Source organism: Grammomys surdaster, unplaced genomic scaffold (assembly GCF_004785775.1).
Source record: "Grammomys surdaster isolate TR1022 unplaced genomic scaffold, NIH_TR_1.0 97, whole genome shotgun sequence".
NCBI classification, from domain to species: Eukaryota; Metazoa; Chordata; class Mammalia; order Rodentia; family Muridae; genus Grammomys; species Grammomys surdaster.
In genome coordinates, this window is record NW_021604576.1 from 2,259,525 (window position 1) to 2,281,225 (window position 21,701).

A 21,701-nucleotide genomic window follows, 5' to 3' on the forward strand; every position below is an offset into this window, starting at 1 on the left:
TCTGGTCTGGAGAATGGATTGGCTAGTAAGAGAAGGTATTGATGAAATGCAAGTGATTTTCACTTTTTAAATAAAGTTTGAACCCTGGAGAGATACCCTAGTAGTTAAGAAATTGAGCATCTTTGGAGTTACTTCAGTCGTGGTGAGACAGCCACTAGGCAAGAATTGCCTCTTTTCATCTACAGACAAATTACTGTCCTGAAAAGAACACACTCGAGGAATAGTTGACTGATTATATCTGCCAAGATAGAGTAATCAGCCCTTAATAATTCTGCATCACTAGGTGTGTCAGATGATCCTGGGCCAGAAGGCTGAAGATCGGATGCTCTAACGTTCTGTAGTATAGAGACTCTCCAGGTGTTCAGTGGTCTCTATAAATTGGCTAAGTTTTAGAAGCTATGCTTTGTGCTTCCCATAATTTCAGTTAATTCATTCTGGATTTCTGATGTGGTTGAAGACTTATAGTCTCATAGCCAATCCTGGCTACTTACTTTGAGAGAAAAGATCTGAAAGGATGGTTTTCAGCTGACATTCATTCTAAAGCCAAGAAAACAGTCAGGTTCAGAACTAAGTCTTTTAATTAGGAGAGATGACAGAGGTTCTGGTTAGTCAACAAAATGATGGACTGGGTATTAGGTCTATCTTGTACCTTACTGATACAAATTGGTATAGTTATGCTCTAATTGTATTTTGAGAGAAAAGTTTTATTTTAACAGGAAGGGTGATGTGTAGGAGGAGCTAAGGTGGAAGGAGTAAGGAGAGGAAGAGGAGGAGTAAGGAGAGGAGGAGGAGAAGGAGAGGAGGATCTAGTAGACAAGAGTGGGGGAGGGGAACATGGAGGCAGATGTTCGAGTGTCTCTGCCAGTCAAAGATACTTGGTATATCTAGGTTGGGTATTGGGTTACACTTCTGATTGTATGGGCATCTTGTTATTGAGCATTACCAAACTTATAAAGCCTTTGATTAACATTTTTTTTAAAGTTACTAATAAAAAAAAAAAGAGGAGGAGAAAAAAATTAGGTCAGAAAGAATAAGGAAAGCACCCAATGCCAACATACACTTACATATATATGTATTCACACACGTTGCATACAGTGACATGAACACATACATCGTCCACATGCACACCCCCTCCCAACAATGAAATTTATCTATGGAGGATGCAAAGGACTATATCAAAAGATTCATATTGAAAGAATGATCAGAGGAACACAGAACGGTTGTTGAATACTCCTGTCTTTTCTTATGTTCTTCTTTGTGGTCAGATGAAAGGAAGGGTAACATCTTCCATAAATATTTGATATGCATTGCATAGACAAAGGTCCCAGACAGGATCTCTTCCATTTTCTCTTTGAAATAGAGAATAAGATCACCTGCCAACTGAGTTTTGAGGCAAGACACCAATAAAAAAGAAGATAGGAAGAAAGCGATGAGGACTAAAGTTGCAGGCTTGGGGAGAGTTCTAGTACAAGCTTTTGTTCCTAAGCAGGGTTTTAAAATTAAAATATGGCTGTAATACAACTTATTCAGAGTATATTCAAAAGTCCTAACATGTCTTACTTAGCTCTTGTCAGCCTACTTCTCCAACATATAACCCAGTAAGCACTCCCCGGGTTGGGGTGGGGGGCAGATGGGGAAGCTTAAAATAGGTTTCACACCAGAGCCTGTGTAGGAATGTGCAAACATATTACACAGGATTTCTAAGAGGTACTCTGAATTCACACAGTAGTGGTGGCCCATGTGTACAAGAGTGGTGCCATTATTTTTAGCACTGCCATCCCTACTACACATTAAGATTTTGTGGTAAGGAAATATCAGAAAATAAGGAAATGACAATATTGAATATTCTAAATAAAATAAAAAAAATAAAAAAGGCTAGCACTGGTTTAAGAAAGTAAACAGAGAAAATTCATGGAACCAGGGTGTCTTGGTCACTGAATCGGCAGGCAGCAAGAAGAGAAAGCCACTGGGCCTGGCTTAGGCTTTTGAAAACCTAAAAGCCCACCTCCAGTGATACATTTCCTCCAACAAAGCCACACCTCTGAGTCCTTTCAAATACTGCTACTCTCTAGCAACCAACCATCCAAATCTATGAGCCTGTGGGGGTCATTCTTTTTCAAGCCACCACAGAGGGATTCAAGGGACTTGAAGATGTTTGTATCAACTACCTTCAGCAGGACTCTCTTTCATCGGGCTTCTCTGAGCCATGTAGGTAAAAGGCCCATAAGCACATGAAGTTGAGCTCATTCTTCTCTTAAATTCTGCTTTCCCTTTCATCTTCACCCACAGTAACTATGCTACTGTGTCCTATCGATGGATCAATGGGTATTTCTTAATCCTTGCTATCACTGCATAAAGACCTCCCCCTATCTGACACAACTACTTTCCACCTGAGCCTTTGATGGATGTTTCCTCTTGTGTAGAGTATTGAAATAATAATCTGGACTTAGTACAAGCTTTTGTTCCTAAGCAGATTTTTTAAATTAAAATACAGCTATAATACAACTTATTCAGAATATACTCAAAAGTCCTAACAGGTCATACTTGGCTCTCTTCAGCCTACTTCTCCAACATGTAACGTGGTAAGCACTCCCCATGTTGAGGGTTTTTTTTAGAGAGTTCACACCAGCTCTGTCTTAGCTGTTATTATTCAAGTTTTATGTTCTGACTCAAATATGCACCATCTGTCTGAGACTGGAACAACAACCATCTGTGTTCCCCATACCTTCACCACGTGTTCTTGTCCTATGTATAAATCAGTCCTATAAAGAGCAGGGACACTCACCACTGAAAACTACTTCAGGCTTTGTTACCTTTAAGAACCGGGTCTCGGTAGTGCAGGCAGGTAGAAGAGACCGCCACTGCAACACTGTGCGGGTAAGTGGGTGCTGGTTGAGAGATGGGAGAGAAACAGAAGCAGAATGGTTTGTGTACTATGAAGAGAGGCAGAATTGAGATAGTGGTAAGGAACAGCCTGATATGAGTGGCCTGCATCACTTCCTGAAGCCATTCTGAGGGCTATGTCTGGGTCTGAGGCCTACAGAAGCAGGGGTCTGTGTGTCCCATGGCCCATGTTACCATCAAAGGTCATGCAGATGTCCTTGGTTTGGGCTGGCCCCTGAAGCCATGTTGATGTCCAAGGACATTGCTGAGCTGCCTTTGCCTCTCACCAGCCATTGCATGGTGGTGCCATTGGTGATATGAGGGAGAGCTGGCCCACTGAACAACTCAGCTACCACCCAGGCCCAGATCCAGGGCTTGGAGTTGACCTTCCCCAACATCTACTCTACCTATGAGCTGCTGCAGCACATGAAGGGGCCAGTCATACAGATCCAAAGCTGCAGGATCTCCATGACTCAGGTCAACAGCAGGATATATGAGAGGAATCTCAGTGAGGCTTCAGTATTGATGGTGTAGCACAAGCCAGGGCCTTGAACCAGACAATGACTCCTTGCAATGAACCTTTGCAAGTGAAGATGTTTGGGCAAAGGGTGTACTGTGAGACACACTGTGCCACAGAACTGCTTCCACAATGAGATGTTTTGTTTTGCTTTGCCTTGCTTTGCTTTGTTTTCTTTTTCTTTTGTGAGGAGGTTACTGGGCTGGAGGGTGGATACGGAAGTACTGGGATATGAGTGGGATTGGGTGCATAATGTGAAATTCACAAAGAATCAATTAAGAAATTATGTTAAAATACTATGTCTTAAATAACTACATATTGCAAGTTCTAAATTCAGTAAATACATGGTAATTTATTACTGATGCTCAGTAAATAACTGATAAATAAATGAACAGCAAAGAAATTCAGCTCTACCCAGGCTTCCACGACTTGCAAAGTCCTTTGCCACACTTGATAAATTCCTACCAGGATGCACACAAAGCCACATGCCGAATCAACACCATGCTGCAGCTCATCTCAGAGCAGCCTAAAGCCACAGGGAGCTCAGCAACGGGGGTGTGCAGAAACAGTGTTCAATGTAAACAGGAGAGGCTAAGGTTTCACGTGGACTCAAAGATAAGAAATGTACATTAAATTACTGTGCACTCTTGAGAGCCTCTCAGAGCTCATGGGGCTAACTTGTAATGAGAACTGAGATTTCTAAATACACTCAGTTAGGAGGATAAAATTTAAGTACAAGAGCTATGATATCCAAAAAATTTAGATTTAAAAAAACACTTCTTTCTTAAATATGAATAAGTTTTGGCAACCACTGGGAAATTAAACACAGAATGATAAACCTGATATATATAATCAACACTGTGGAGAGATTTGTCTGATGACGTAATTTGTAGATAAGTGCAAAAAAAAAAAAAACCACTGGAAACCCCTCTCACACTCCCATAAGTAGTAGAAGGGAAAAGAGGCAGAGAGTGATCTGAAGTATTAATTCTTCATATCTGCCAAATATATGCCCCAAGAGATGATCCTTAGAGGGAATAAATAGATGAGGCTGAGAGCCAAGCCTGGCAGAAAGGAGATACCTGAACATACAGCCTGTAAACACATACGGAGAGAGCAAGGATGAGACTCTTTTTTCAGACCAGAAGTGGTGCTCAAAGTGCCTAAGCCTAGTTCCTCCTCAGCCTTCAATATCCTTAGCCTTGAGGATTTAATTTAATGTAATTAAATTACATTGTAATTGAATGTAGATTACTTATGAATTCTGTAAGTCCACGTGAAGCCTCAGGCACTCCACAGTGTCTCCAGTAACCTCTCTAAACATCAGTGTGGCAAGAACTGATTGAAAGGCTTGCTGGCATCACCTCCCTGTCCCCAGCCCATCCTTGCTTTACAACCCACTTCTGCCCTTTGAGCTGAGAACTAATAGCTCAGCTTTCTCTCTGTCCTATCAGTGCCACTCACTGCAGGGTGACTTCTTTACAAAGACATTCAGCTCCTGTCACTCCTGGCCCAGAACTGTCTAGCAGCCACTTACATCACCAAGAAATGACATTCTTCTTTGTGGCTTTCTGGCTGTTACTATGTGTACCCTGTATTGTATGTATCTCAGCAGTGCGCTCCGAGCGTTTGCTTTTACTCTTGCTCTATTCTCTCTCTCTCCACTCAGGTAAGATTGGTTTTTTTTTCCTAAGCATTTCACTCCTCTTGTGACTCTTTGGCTTACTCTTTTGTCATCTACTCCCTTAAGATAAGAGTATATAGAATAACATCTTAGTGCTCAGCAACAGGAAGTCTCTTTTTTGTCCCCAAATGGGAAAACCAAACAAGATCTCAAAAATAATCTGGAGAAGCAACAAGGAAGTCTTCTCCTGTAGATCTTAACCAAGGAAATCACTAACCACATAAAGACACTAGAAGGCCTGGCGGTGATGGCACACGCCTTTAATTCCAGCACTTGGGAGGCAGAGGCAGGCGAATTTCTGAGTTCGAGGCCAGCCTGGTCTACAGAGTGAGTTCCAGGACAGCCAGGGCTACACAGAGAAACCCTGTCTCAAAAAACCAATAAATAAATAAATAAATAAATAAATAAATAAATAAATAAATAAATAAATATGCTGAAAGAGTAATACATTGCAAGAAATGAATGGATGCTTTGTTTCTCTTGTCAAAATGCAAAGAACAAAATTAGAGCTTCCTCTTCCATATTGAAAAAAAAAGGATTAGGAAAACCTCTTTGAAAAAAATTAAGAGTCAAGAAAAAGTCTAAAAGTTACTGTCATGGAGCAGCTCTTCCAGGAGGCTATCCAGAACAAACACTGGGAAGGAGAGATGTTTATGAATAAAACGTACCCCTCAGATGTGAAGAGAGTGCTTATAGATTTACAACAGTGTGCTTGTCGACTTGTGTATCTACATTTCCTGTCTCTCTGGCTTTCACTTCACCTGCCTTGAAATTTTAATCATGGGTCCACACGGTTCTCAGCCCTTCCTGGCTCCAGCAACTGAATAGGTGTCATTTGCAGAGCTGTACCCCAGAGCTCACAGAGTCTCCATAAATTCATCACCACCTTCGAGGTGCACTCAGTGGCCTCTGGAACGCTCACCAAGAGCCAACATGCCCTCTAAGCAACACTGACTTCATCAACTTTTTCCAGCTTTAATTCTTTTCCCAACTATGACCTAGCTCTCCCCAGAGCCACATTCTCCTTACACTTGATCTTTACCCAGGACAATTTCATCCACAGCGAGGACTGTCTTGTGAAAATGACTACAGCACTACATCTCACAGCCAATAGTGCACTCAATCCTTCACTAGGATTCATCATCTCACTAGTCTGAGGGAGGAAGCACGATCTTTTAATGTTGGTCTTCTATTTCACTCACAGCAAGCACACACAATGAGTTACAACACTGTGGTAGCTTGAATGAGATGCCCTCAAAAAGTCTCAGGCATTTGAATATTGAATAACCACTTAGTAGCTGTTTAGGGAGTATAAAGTGGTGTGGCCTTGCTGAAGAAAGCATGTCTCTGGGCTTTAAGGTTTCAAAAGACATTTCAAGAAAGCTCTTTCTGCTTCATGTTCATGGACTGAGATGTGGGCTCTCAGCTGCTGTTCCAGTGCTAAATCTGAATGTCTTCCGTGCTGCTGCCTGGCTCCCCTATGAGGATGATGAGGGACTCCTATCCCTGTCGAACTGTAAGCACTAAATAAACTCTTCCTTCTACAAGTTGCCTTGGTCATGGTGTTTTGTCACAGCAAAAGAAAAGTAAATAGTACAATCGCCATATCCAACTTTACCTATTAAATAGTTACTGAATCTGGCCAGGTCTTCCTACCCATAGTATACCATATTAGAACAAGCTATCATTGGTTTCTGGCTTCATTAAAGTCTTAAAAAAATTCTACTCTATATGCCTTCTGACTCTATCTAGTATTTCTGCCACATGGCAGAAAGAAATCTTATAAAGTACAAGGCTATTAAATCTCTTCCCTTTGAGATTCCTGTTTCCTTTTAAGTAAGGATAAAAATACTCAGCATACCCCCGAAGACTTGACCACAGCTTCATCCCTACCAGTCTTTTATTTTTTTAAGATTTATTTTATTTATATGAGTACATTGTAGCTGTCTTCAGTCACACCAGAAGAGGGCATCAGATCCCATCACAGATGATTGTAAAGCCACCATGTGGTTGCTAGGAATTGAACTCAGGACCTCTGGAAGAGCAGTCAGTGCTCATAACCTCTGAGCCATTTCTCCAGCCTCATCCTCATCAGTCTTAACAGTATACTGCATTGTGCCAGAGTATACCTAAGGCCTTGCCCCAGGCTGCTTCCTCTGTCTATGGCACATCTTTCCCTTCCAACAATCTTCAGATCTCAGTTTGTGTCACTGCTCCTTCAGAGCCTTACCCAACCTGTTTATTCAGTCCCTGACAGGCCCATGTCTTAGTCTGTGAATATACTGGTTTCAGTTTGTAATTATATGTTCATGATAGTAGTGGTTTGGTTAATATCTGTTTCATTATCACACTATAGCTGAGAGGGGGGCAGAGACACTGGCTGGCTTTTTTACCACTTATCTCCCAGTGCATGGCTTAGTATATAATGTAAAATGTATAAGTTAAAGAAGAGAGACTTGGGAGTCATTTGCCTTGCTTGAATTCCAGTTCCAAATGTAGTACCTAGTAGAACTTGTACTGTTTATCAGTGGATAAATATAACAGCAATAAGAGGCTACTCGTAAGTATAATTATTAGGTAATATAATCTATGCAAAGCACATAGAACAATTTCTGTGGCAGAATAAGTAAGCACAGAGGTAATCAAACATTTTAACTATCAAAAATGTACCCATGTGTTATCTATTTTACATTTGTATTACAATAAAATTTAGTAGATGCTTATATAAAAAATGAATACTCCTTAAAACACATTCAAAATCCCAGGTAGTTAATATTTTTAATGACGCTCACGAAGGATCTTTAATGACAAAAAAAAATCATGCTATAATGCTCAATAAGGTGAAAGTATGCAAAAATATTTTTAAAATATATATTTTAAAAGCATCTCATAAATACTAAACCATAACCGCTAAAATGGTGGTTCTGACAGTGGACTTCTATTGTTTGGTGCTTGCATCGTGGCTTTATGTTAGCTGGGGACTGAGCTCCGGACCTTACAAATCATAGGCAGCAGCATCCCTTTGAACTGCATCCTTGACCCCACAGTTTCTTACACAATTTTACATTTTCCTAAATCTATTATTTTCATACTAAAAAAATCCTTCCCTTCTTTCTGTTTTGCGGATTCTTTTATTCCCCTCTCATCTATTACATCCCTACTGCAGTTTCCCCTCCCTCCCCTTCTCCCAGTCTCTCTCCTCCAACTCCCCTCTCCCAGAACCACTCAGCTCTGCATCCCCTCAGAAAAGAGGAAGCCTCCCAAGGACATCAACCAAACACAACATAACAAGCAACAATAAGACCATCACTACCATCTCATCAAAGCTGGACAAAGCAACCCAATAGGAGGGAAAGGATCCCGTGAGTATGTAAAAGAGTCAGGGGAAGCCCCTGTTCCCTCTGTTAGGATCCCACAAGAATACCGAGCTACTCAGCCATTACATGGATGGACCTTGGTCAGACCTCTACAGGCTCCCTAATCTCTGCAAGTCCCCCATGAGTCCTAGTCAGTTGCTTCTGAGAGCATGTTTTCATGGTGTCCCAGATCCCTCTGGTTCCTGGGATTCGTTTTCTCCCTCCTCCAAAGGAACTCTGGAGCTCTACCTAATATTTGGCTGTGGTCTTCTGCATCTGCTTCCATCAGTTGCTCGATGAAGTCTCCCTGGTCTCTTTGATTATGATTCTCCTAGTCTCTAGTACCAGAATAGTCTATAGGCAGGACCAGCTGTAGGTCAAAGGCTTTGTGGCTGGGTTACTGTCCCAATCTCTCTACTTAAAGCCTTGTCTGGGCTGGTTCAGGCTCCATGTCTCCCATTACTACAAGTCTTTACTGGGTTTACTTTCATAGATTCCATCGCGTTTCCATTGCATTAGGTTTACACTTTACCCCAAAATGCTCCCCAATTCTAGTTGTCTCTCCCAGTATTTCCTCCCTCCCTCCCTCCCTCCCCCAACCTGATCCCCCATGTTCTCAACGCCACACACCCATAGTCCACCAGAGAAATCTATTCCCCTTTCCCAAGGAGATCCTTGCATCCTCCCTTAAACTCTCCTTGTTGCATAGCCTCTCTGGGTCTGCAGATTGTAGCATGATTGTTTTTTACTGTATAGTGAATATCCACTTATAAGTGAGTTCATACTATGTCTGTCTTTCTAAGTCTAGGTTGCCTCATTCAGGATGATTTTTTTTCTAGTTCCATCCATTTGCCTGCATGTTTCATGATGTTATTGTTTTTGACAGCTGAGTAATACTCCATTATATAAATGTATCACATTGTTTTATCCATATAGTTGTTTCCAGTTTCTGGCTATTATAAATAAAGCTGCTATGAACATAGTTGAGCAAGTATCCTTGTGACACAATGGAGCATCTTTTAGGTATATGTCCAAGAGTGGTATGGCTGGGTCTTGAGGTTCAGTGATTCCCAATTTTCTGAGAAATAGCCATATTGCCTTACATAGTGTCTGTGCACTCTGTAATCCTGGGTTGCAATCCCACCATCAGTGGAGTTGTGTTCCTCTTTGCTCCACATCCTCACCAGCATGAGCTGTCACTTGTTTTTTATCTTAGACACTAGCAGGTGTAAGATGGAATCTCATTAGTTTTGATTTGGATTTTATGGGTGGCTAAAGATATGGAGCATTTCTTTAAGTGTTTCTCGACCAATTGAGATTCCAGTGTTGAGAATTCTGTTAGATCTCCCATGCTCATGGATCAGTAAGATTAACACAGCAAAAAATTGCCACTCTACCATCTACAGATTCAATGCACTCCCCCATCAAAATTCCAATATAGTTCTTTACAGACCTTGAAAGAGCAATACTCAACATCATATAGAAAAAAAAACAGGATATCTAAAACAATCCTATACCATAAAAGAACTCCCAGAGGTATCATTCATGATCTCAAGTTGTACTGTACTATAGAGTTATAATAATAAAAACTGCATGGTATTGGCATGAAAATAGACAAGTTGATCAAACAAGATAAAATAAAGACTGAGATGTAAATCTATACATCGATGGACACCTGACTTTTAATAGAGGAGCCAAAATATATCATTGAAAAAAGATAGCATCTTTAACAAATAGCACTGCTCTAACTGGATGTCATCCTGCACAAAACTTAAGTCCAAGTAGATCAATGACCTCAATATAAACCCTTATACACTGAACCTGATAGAATAAATCATGGAATAGTCATGAATACAATGGCACAGGAGACAACTTCCTGATCAGAACCCAATCATATAGGCACTAAGAACGACAATCAATAAATGGGACCTCATGAAAATGAAAAGCTTCTGTAAGGCAAAGGACACTGTCAACAGGACAAAATAGCAGCCCACTAAACAGGAAAGGATGTTCACTAACTCTACATCGGACAGAGGGCTAATATGCAAATGTATAAAGAACTCAATAAATTAGAAATCAACAAACTAAATAATCCAATTTAAAGATGGAATACAGATGCTTTTTGTGTTGGAAAGCAGACCAATTATTGGCTCCTTGGTGCGAAAAAGTAAAAAAATAAAACTTCCTCTGTAAACATTAACTCTCATATTTTTTGTTTTATTTGTTCTGTTTTTGTTTGGGAGTGGAGGATTGTTTTATTAGTCTCCCTACAGTAGTCCTGTCCCTTTTTAGTCTTTATATTATTTAGGTACTATAAATGTCTTGAGCTACGTTATCTTTCTCTATAGACTTGCTCTTACCTATATAGATAAAACAACATATACATCTTATCACATAGTTTATATGTCTAATATGTCACCTTTATCCACGATTATGTTTCTGGTATGTATACAAAACACAAGGCTACTAAGAAATATCTCACTATGTTTATTCTATAAAAGTGACTTTAGTAAGGGAGATAGATACTATTTCAAATCTGTCTTCTTTGGTATTAGATGTTTATATTCTTCTTTTTAATGGCTTCTTTCTGTACATAGTTTGATCAGCAATGACTCTTTAGTGATATACTCTGTCTGTAAAAACTATTTTGTTTCTGAATAACTTATCTTAAAAAAACTAAAATTGGAGCAGTGTGAAGAAGCAGCGAGGACGACCCCGGACGGACCAAACCCGCGCGCCGCTGTATACCCACGTTCAGCGCCGACGTCCCCTGCCGCCGCCATGCCCAAAAGAAAGGCTGAAGGGGATGCTAAAGGAGACAAAGCCAAGGTGAAAGACGAGCCACAGAGAAGATCTGCAAGATTGTCTGCTAAACCTGCTCCTCCAAAGCCAGAGCCCAAGCCTAAAAAGGCCCCTGCAAAGAAGGGAGAGAAAGTACCCAAGGGGAAGAAGGGGAAAGCTGACGCGGGCAAGGATGCAAATAATCCTGCAGAAAATGGAAATGCCAAAACAGACCAGGCACAGAAAGCGGAAGGTGCCGGAGACGCCAAGTGATGTGTGTGCATTTTTGATAACTGTGTACTTCTGGTGACTGTACAGTTTGAAATACTATTTTTTATCAAGTTTTATAAAAATGCAGGATTTTGTCTTACTTTTTTTTTAAGCTATATTGTTAGCACACAGAACACTTCATTATTGGGGGGTGAGGGGAAGGATCATGTTTCACTAACAAAATATCTCCCAAGCTGAATTGAGGACAAAAACTTCTTTCCTAGATAATTTTGAAAGGCTTCTGTTGGCTTCCAGGAGAGACGTCCTGGTCTTGACATAGGTGGCCACCAAGGCACAACAAATTGCCTTGTGGTCTGGTAAACTCTAAATTCATTTTTATATGCTCTTCCCCCTGTACCATCAACAGACTTAATTCCCTTAAGACCAGAGACCTGTTGGAACCTGGCCCGCAAAACTGGTTTTCCAGTCTATTGGGCGATATGGACTTTACAGTGACATCATTGAGTGTTCTCAGAAGAACATTGGTTCCTTTTATAAAAGATTGTGGATCTTCAGATTGATAATTCTGCCATGTTCATTTCCTGAAAGTCAGGGTCAGCTTGTGAAAAGCTGTTAAACAACATCCTTAATGTGAACTGTCAACCCTCACTCTAAGCTACTCCCCGTTTTCAAAGCGTTGAATGAAGGTTTCATTGGGTTTTATAGTGGCTTTCTGATTTCGGTAGTCTATACAAGAAAGGAATTTGGAAGTTCTTGTATATCGTTGATTGTCTGCCCATGTCCTGCCTGAAATACCATGATTGTTTATGAAAAGTATCTTTAATAAAGCTGGTTACAGTTAAAAAAAAAAACTAAAATTATTTTTCTCCAGATGTTTAATCATAAATTGCTTAGCCTTCAATCTTAATTCATCCCATTCAGCATTAATACTTGAATCACTATAAAAGCATCAAAATAATCATATTCACATTATATCATGAAGACTTGGAAAATACTTCCTTTGCATACTTGTAATGAGTTTATTTCATTTATAACATGGCAGCAAACTGACTGCTCCTTATTCTTTTCTTTCCTTTTCTCATCCTCCTGCTTTACACACAATGATCTTTAAATTATAATTTGCTTTTTCTCTTTTCCTCTTTTTTCCATTCTTCATCATTTCTACAATATTATCCCCCAATATAAAACTCTTTGGTCCCTCTGGTTACTAGAAAACACTAGCACAAAACATCTACAAGCTATGGGCATCTTTATATGATGTTGAACTCATAAACACTCATACATTCTCCCAATTCTTACTGTTCCCACCCCCAATGCATACATTTCCCATATTCTTTCTAAATTGTGCTGTCATCATCAATAAAGCTCACAAAACAGAACAGAACACAATCTGTGCTATTAGTGTATTGTGGAGGGTTTACAGAATGTCAGTTCTTCCCTATTCTGACTTGAAGAGATTCTTAGAAGTTCTAACTATTCTCCCTTGACTATGGGCTAGGCTTCAGGACTCCCTTCTAGTGAATAAAATATAGTACCAGAAACACAAATAACTTCAGAGATTCAATCACTACAATTCCTTATGATCCTCTTGTTCTTACATCACTTGCTCTGAAGGAAGCCAATTGCCATGAAGTGAGGATGTTTAGGCAATCCACATGGGAACAAATCTAGGTTTTGTGCCAAAGACTTGTGAGTGTGCCATCTTGGAAACAGATCCTCTAGCCCTAGGCAAACCTTGAGATTACTGCAGTCCCAGATGACTTGATTCCAGCTCATGAAAAACCTTAACTTAAAAACACAGCTAACTCCTCTCAAATTTGTAACCAACAAAACTTATGTAAAGTACTGCACAAGGGGTGCTTTCAGTAGCTACATCTTCTGGTACATTGTCACACAGTTATCAGTAACTAATATAGATAGTGTCTATTTCCCTAAGCAAATCAAGAAACATACTGATAATTCCTAGCATCTACTAAGAACAGGACTCTAAGCAAAAAGAAAATGATTGTAAAGTAGAATGATCTGAAGGCTGAATTTTGTCCTCCAAAGCTTACCACTGAGTTAGCCCTAGCACAGTGTGAAGATCTAGAACTCACTGAACACATTGCATTGTAATGGACTAACATTTTACCTCAAGTGCTCATCATCACTAAAAATCAGGGAAATGAAAACTAAAACATTTCATCATAGTCAGAATGTCAAAGATCAACAGAACCACTGACAACAAGTTCTGGTGAGGTTCTAGGGAAAGAGGGACCCTCATTCACTGCAAGGAGGAATACAAATTGGTATGGCCACTCTGGATTTCAGTATGCAGAATCTTCAAAAACTAAAAGTATATCGTCTACCCAATGACCCATGCATACTATCCTTGGACATATACCCAAAGGATCTGACATTCTATTCCATAGATACTTACTCACAATGTTCACAGATACCTAGTCACAATAGCTACAACCTAAATGTCTTTCCATATAAGAACTGACACTGAAAATGCAGTACATATACACAATAGAATACTACTGAGTTGTAAAGAAGAACGAAATCATAAACTCTGCAGGTAAATTGGTGGGCCTAGAAAAGATGATCTTAAGTGGGGGTAACCTAGACCCATAAAGACAAACACTGAATGTTAATTTCTCTCATCTGAGGTTCCTAGCTCCAAATCTTCTAATGTAAGTAACCCCAGAAACTAGGAAAGGATGAGAGGGTGGGAATTGAGAGGAAAATAGCAGGATACAGGAAATATGATACGGAAAATGGAAAACCAGAGAGGGGGCTTCAGATGGATGGCAGGGTGGGAAATGAGAGACAAATAACACCACTTGGGCTGACCATAGACTTACAAAAACCCTCAGTACCAGGCATGAGAAACCTCCTTTCAAATACTTTATCAGGACTACTGATGTAGCTCTTGGTTGGCTCCCAGATGTTGAAGATAAACTCCTGTTGCTGAAGTACAGTCCACTTAAGATACAGGACTCAGATGATTCAAGCTGTATCTAACTTGAAAGACTCTTTCCTGATGTCTAGCTTTCAACTGCAAGCAGCCAAGGGAAGGAAATAATTGCCCATTCCTGCTGCAAAACCGATGAACCCAAACAGAGGCCATAAGGATAAGTGGCACTCCAATTCAAGGGGGGAAAACAACAGCTGTCTAATTGGAATTAAGGCCCACTCAACAGAAGGGAAATCATGCTTGGTATAGAAACCTGAGCCTTCAAAAAGATTCTGTTACTTTGCTAGGCCAATATAATCCCTTACTATATTCTAAATTTTATTCTTATACACACAGATAAATATATCTCCCACCTCTCATCAAAGTTTTTCTTTACAGCAAGGGAAAAGCTGGACACAATGCAGAGATCAATGGATCATGGGAAGCCCAACTTCAATAGATTAAATCAACATCACAGCTCCTAACATCTATAGCACAAGGAACATTACAAAAGAGGACAGGAAAAACAGCCAGAATACCAGGAAGTCTGCAGCAAAACAGTCTCTGCTAGAAACGATTGCATAAACTAGACCAGAAAAAAATAGCAATATCTATGGGTATGTCAACAGGAAAGAGGGAAATTTTTGTGGCATCCCATCCATAGCCAAAGAACTACAAGTAACTACTAACTGCTGTAAGAATGAGAATTAGCCTCTTCCAGGGATGAACCCTTTTACTGGTTACCCAATACAAAGTGGCCACCACTGAACCCACAACAAAACAACAAAAACAGACTCAGCAGGCTATGCTAAGGTATTTGTGAATACATATACATTTGTATGTGTATAACAATAGTAATCAAAGAAAAATAACTCTCAATTTGATAGTGGTAACACATGGGAAGGGATGAAGGGAAGAAAGAGAAGGAGAAAAGTAATATAATCTACTTTAACTAAAATGTATATAATAATAGAGTTTGCAATTTTTAATTTTAAATTTCAATTTATAAAAAGTCTAATTCTTCACGATAATTACAGATGTAGTAAAAGCATAAGATGTATTCAAAACTTGTGGCCCAAAAAAATAGTTAGCAAAATACACTATTTATCAATAAAAGGTAGTGAATGTTTAGAGTCAAAATATCAAACTAGATGACAAGTTGTACCCCTAAGGAAAGTGTGTTCGCTAGACAAAAAGCAGAATGAAGACAGATAAGAGGGTCATGATTCCACACAGTAGGAGCTGTATGTACAGCATTGTGCTTCGAAACAATATTTTAGATATTCTAAGAATATCTAGGAATATCCAGGTTCTGGTCCCAGGTCCTCAAAGCTTCACTAGCTTCCGTTTACAGGTGCAGATCGTGAGGTGTGTAAGGACACACAAGCTCTAAGTCTGCAGGGGAAAGTTATTCCTCTGAATCTCAAACATAAGCAAAGAAAAAAATCTCCCAGGAATGAAAACTGTGCCCCTAGAGTTATCTAAAACTGCAGTTATCTCTAACCCAGACATCCCATCTCAAAACTGCCTCTGGGATGGTTTCTAGAGGTCACAATTAGGAAAAGTCTACTGAGGAGCCTGGGTCTGGGTTAACATTATATAATGTGAAATGACTTAACTATCCAATCTCAAATGTCTGAAAATATTTATGCCGTAAGTTCTCCAATCATTCCTTAAAATGTAAAAATGACATCCAAGGGAATCATTTATAAACCTTTTTTTTTTTTCAGAGATTTATGGTATCTCCACTAAGAGTATCTAAATTTTAAGCACCCACCCAAGTCCTAGTCTTCTCATGCAAATGACAGAAAAGCAAAAAGCTAATTCTCTACTTACCTAAATATTTGCCTCAATTTTATAGATGGATGGTCCATGATGTAATAGTGGTTAAAATGAAGATATTTTCCAACTTACAATGGTATAAAAGTGCACCATAGCTATTCTGTTTTTCATTTTCAGTAGAGTATTAAATCAATTATATGATTTACTTTGAGTTATAAGATGGGTTTTGTGATATATAAGTTGACCAACTGTTGATTTCATTTTATGTTTTGAATACATTTATGATAGGCTATTCAAAGATACAGTGTTTGGTAGTTTGGGATAATAAGTGTAGTTTTGACTTCTGTTGCTTGGTCGTATGGTGAGTTGATCATGATGTGACCACGTTATAAGTAGAGCAACATCTGTATTAACTCTATAGTCAGCAGAGTCAGAATTTTCTTGTTGTTGCACTGACCTTAAATCTCATCCTTCTATTAGACAGAAAGTCATCTAAGTTAATTACAGAGAATAAAATCACCCAGAAAGAGAACGTTAATGGCTCTCAAGATGTTTAGTTTAAATGGCCCAGGGAAAGGAGGGACCATTGCTTTTGTAACCTTCCAGCTAACAAACAAAAATAAAATAAGTCTCTAATCCTGAACTCCTTTAAACCCACTTTACTCTTTCAGCCCTCATATTTCATAACCTTTTGTTCTACCACAGAAATGGAATGAATTCATGGAAAAATAAAAATGGGAGGAGAAGCAGAGAATCTTTTAAGTTCAAAGATGACAAAGCCCACAATGTTTGCAAATAGGTGGAAAATCAAAAGAAAAAAAAAACACAGAAAAAAAAGCAACACAGGTTTTTAACCTGTGATTTTTCTGCTAAAAACTACAGACCACTGAATTTGTTCTCATTCCTATACTTTCTGAATTTGTAGAGAAAAGTTAAATCAGTGTTTCATAAACATGAGTAACAAGCCTACATATGACACTGATAGCTTGCTATTTAAATTAAATGAATTTAACAAATGTGGTTTTTTTGGTTGGTTTTTTTTTTTTCTGGTTTTTTGAGACAGAGTTTCTCTGTGTAGCCCTGGCTGTCCTGGAACTCACTCTGTAGACCAGGCTGGCCTTGAACTCAGAAATTCACCTGCCTCTGCCTCCCAAGTGCTGGGATTAAAGGCTTGTGCTACCACTACCCAGCACAAAATACATTTAAATAACTTAAGTAATTATCTTAAAACTTGACTCTAGTTAAGTGTATGTAAGTAAGAATAACTGGTTCCTGCCATAGTTGTGCTAAATGAAATTGAAAAGTCTATGGAGTCCTTACCTGAGATTATCTCTAAGTCACAGGCACAGAGGAAGAATAATCGGTGGTCAGATGTTAATATACCACCTTTGTCACATATAATTTAATAGAATACCAAAATAATTTTCAAAAACTTGGTAATGCCTACCCATCTTATAACTTTTAAATTAACTGGTATCCATATAGTATATATACATATGCATATAGTATATGTTCATGTTCATATGGTATATATACATGTAGTATTCATATATTATATATATACAATATATACAGTACCCATTCATGACTGTCATCTATGACATTAAGGGGTTAATTCTTTTTTAAAAAAATTGGATATTTTATTTATTTACATTCCAGAGGTTATCCCTTTCCTTACCCCTGCCCCACCCAGAAACCCCCTATCCCATCCTCCATCCTCCTTTTTGCTTTTATGTCATTTTAATTATATGCAAGTATCAAGTACAGATCTAGGTTGAGGAACAAGCAATACAATAGACGCCAATATTCAAGGTACAAGCAAGACAATAAATATAAGTAGTCAAAGAACAAGCAAGGCATTAAACCCAATTACGTGAACATTCCCATAATCATTGTTTCTAAGGGCTTATCAGGATGTCCAAAGTATCTGAGCCTACTTCTTTGTCCTAGCCCAAAGTCATTTTCATGTCTGAAGCATACTTTCTTGTTCTAGTCTAAAATTTAGATTCCTACCTAAAATTATTTCTTTGTTCTAGCCTAAGATTTACATTCCTACCTGAAATTACCTCTTTGTTCTAGCCTACTATCAGATTCCTGCCTGAAGCCTATTTCCTTGTCCTTGGCCAATGTCATATTCCTGTCAAGCAGCTCATTTCCTTGTCCTTGGCCCATGTCAGATTCTTGCCAAGTAGCCCCAAAGGCTCTCCACCTCTCCCTCTTTTTTATTTCATTAACAAGATTGAGCCTGTCTTAGGTCATTCTTTCAAGAATGCCTTCCTTACCCATCATGGAATATGTATTATCCAAAGCAATGCACTTCTGTCTTAGGTTGGTAAGGCTCTGTGCAGAATTTTACCTGTCCTTGGTTTGCCAGCCTGTTAATTTAATAATTCAGTCTGGTGGTCCATTTTCAGGTTCAAGCAATGTACTTTGGCTGCCAGCGTGTTGATGTTGTTAAAGATAAGCTTAACACAATTGGCAGGAATAAAAGTATTCCCAGGACAAAAAGGGCTATCATGATCAAGCTATATATGCCATTCTTGAAGCTTGACCAAAATAGAAATACTGATCTCAGGCCATGGGTAATTTTATCTGCAGTATCTACCGCTCAACAGAACAGCATTCTTGAAATTCATAAGCTCCCTATGTATCATTAAAACCCAGGGAATTAATTCTTGATTAATGGATACTATATATGTAAATTAAGCATTTCAAATCTTAAGATCTATCTCTCTAAAATACCTGGAATTTAAAAGGATGACTTCATAAATAATCAAAAATAAGCATATGTATATAAACAAGTTACTAGGACAATTTAATATTGCAAATAATATACTCAACCTTATTTAGCGTAATGGCTAATTTTCTATGATGATTTGATTGGGCCATGGGGTACTTAAATATTTGTCTAAACATTACTTCAGTGGGGGGGGGGGACAATGTCTGCATATTAAATTAGGAACGCTGTAAGAGTGTCTCTCAATGGGACTGGCATTTGAGTTGAACAACTGAGTCAAGTAGATGACCGGAGTCGATGCTAGTGCAGATAAGCACTGAAGGCCAAACAGAACAAAGGTGGTAAGAAGGAATGGCCTGCATTCCCTGTTTGCACCAGCATATTGTTCTCTCCATATACCTGGCTCAAACTCCACCATACTGACTGCACTGTTTCTTAGATACTATGGACCCAACCGAAATAAGACTGTTTTTCTCGACATCTCCAACTTCTGCATGGCAAGTAAATAAACTTCTCAGCTTCTATTAAATAAGTATTATAATAAACCTAGCTAGAAAGACAGACAGACAGGCAGACAGACAGACAGACAGACAGATATCCTGTAGACTGTATATGGAGAATCTTTATCAAATTAAGAATTACATAGAAAAGAATGGTATCTGAAACCACCAGCAAAAAGCTATGAGACAAACTAGGAAATTCTTACATGTCCCTAGACACTGGATAAAAGCATTTTTAGAACACTGTTAAAATTGGTTTAAAATGCTCTTTGTGAATGATACATTCTTGTAAACATTTTTTCAGTTGTACAATTTCCTATAAATAAGCAAGGAGGTTAAGAATAAGGGCATTTTAGCTCCTTAATTAGCAACTACAGAGCGTTCTCTTGCTACTCAGGCTGCCTTGAGTAAAAGATTATCAGCCTAAGAACCAGCTGGATTACCACTATGTCCAGTTGCAGACATCTCAAACATTTCATTGACAACTTAAGAAACCTATACAAAAACAGCAGCTGTGGAGTGGGGCTGGAGAGATGGCTCAGTGGTCAAGAGAACTGATTGCTTTTCCAGAGGTCCTGAGTTCAAATCCCAGCAACCACATGGTAGCTTCTTGCCATCTATAATGAGATCTGATGCCCTCTTCTGGTATGTCTTAAGACAGTTATATGTACTCATATACATAAGATAAATAAATCTATACTTTAAAAAAATCTGCAGAAGAGGTATGAGAGGAAATTATTTAAAAAAAAATTTTTTTTTTGCAGTTAGTTACCCTGGCTCCTCATCCTGGGTTGTTTGAAACAGTTTGTGCACGACTCTTTGTTATCAAAAGTCTTGGGAAATGAGTTCCATCTTGGCTAGAAAAGTAGAAATAGCCTTGAATACATTTGCACAGGAAAATATTTTCTGAAAAGAACACCATTAGCACAGGCACTAAGATCAAAAAGTAACAAATGGAACATCATGAAATTGAAAAGCTTCTGTGAAGCAAAGGACACCATCATTCAACTGAAACAGCAGCCTACAGAATGGGGAAAAATGTTGTTTACCAACTATACATCCAATAGAAAACTAATATCATTGATTTCTAGGTATATACCCAAAGGATACTTCATCCTACCCCAGAGACACTTGCTCAACCATGTCCACTGCTGCTCTACTCATAATAGCCAGAAATTTGAAACAACCTAGATACCCCTCTACAAATGTATGAATAAAGAAAGTGTGATATATTTACATAATGGAATATTACTCAGCTGTTTAAAACAATGATATCATAAAATTTGCAGATAGATGAATGGGACTGGAAAGAAATCACCCTGTATGAGGTAATGCAGACCCTGAAAATATAGTATACAAATAATGTATACAAATATAGTATACATTCAGTTATATATAATGTTAAGTCAATAACCAAGATACAATCCACAGAGGTTAAGTATAGGATAAGAGACTTGGGGGAAGGATGGCTAGATCTTGTTAGGAAAGGAAAACAGAATATGACCTGGGAGGGGACCAGGAATAGGAATATCAATTTAGGAGAGTAAAGAGAGATGATGCAGGAGATAATGGGGAGAGACAGCTAAGGTTAATGCCACTTGAGGTGTAGTATAAAAATCCCATGAAGTAGAAGTTTCATAAAAAATAGATGTGGATATGAATGGTATCTAAATGAAATCACCAAATAATGAAGAAGACAGACTCCTAACTAGACATCTCTTATCACCAAATGAGACTTCCAGTACCAGGACGGGTTGCATCTAATTGAGCTGTTGGCCAATGGGGTCTCATGGGAACTTCTGAACAACTCATGTTGTTGCCAAGGATAAATAGGTTGCTCTCTATAAACTGATAGCAAGGCATATTGCTAAAGAGAACACCTGCTCAACTTACCGAACATGAAAAGTGGAGCTTGTGCCGACATAAAAATGTGACTCTTACATGCTAGTTTCTTTTGTACTAGAAGGCACTTTGCAAACTACCAAAGGAGAAACACTAACACCATCCCAGCCACAAATCCTTGGATCTACTGTGGTATCCTGCCTGCATGACATGCTAGTGTAGCAGTGGCACAAAACATGTGGGAGTAACCAACCAATATCTGATTTGACTAAAATCCTACTCTACAAAATAGAACCCATACCCAACCCTGCATGGGTGACCAAGAATCTAAGATTAGATAGCCCACAGACTTAGGGAAAACTCAAGTAATACAATACTGACCTAAAAAAAAAAGAAGAAGAAGAAAATGAAATCTAGTGATAAAATGACTCCTAATGACATTCTGCTATA

The 21,701-nt window shown here is 38.8% G+C and overlaps 1 protein-coding gene and 1 pseudogene across 1 annotated transcript in view; one reads left to right on the plus strand and one right to left on the minus strand.

Moving 5' to 3' along the window:
• Positions 1-21,701, minus strand: part of Lrrc69 (leucine rich repeat containing 69) — a 116,270-nt gene that overhangs the window by 44,685 nt on the left and 49,884 nt on the right. The gene's annotated exons all lie outside the window — the stretch shown is intronic.
• Positions 11,222-11,578, plus strand: LOC114631495 (annotated as a pseudogene).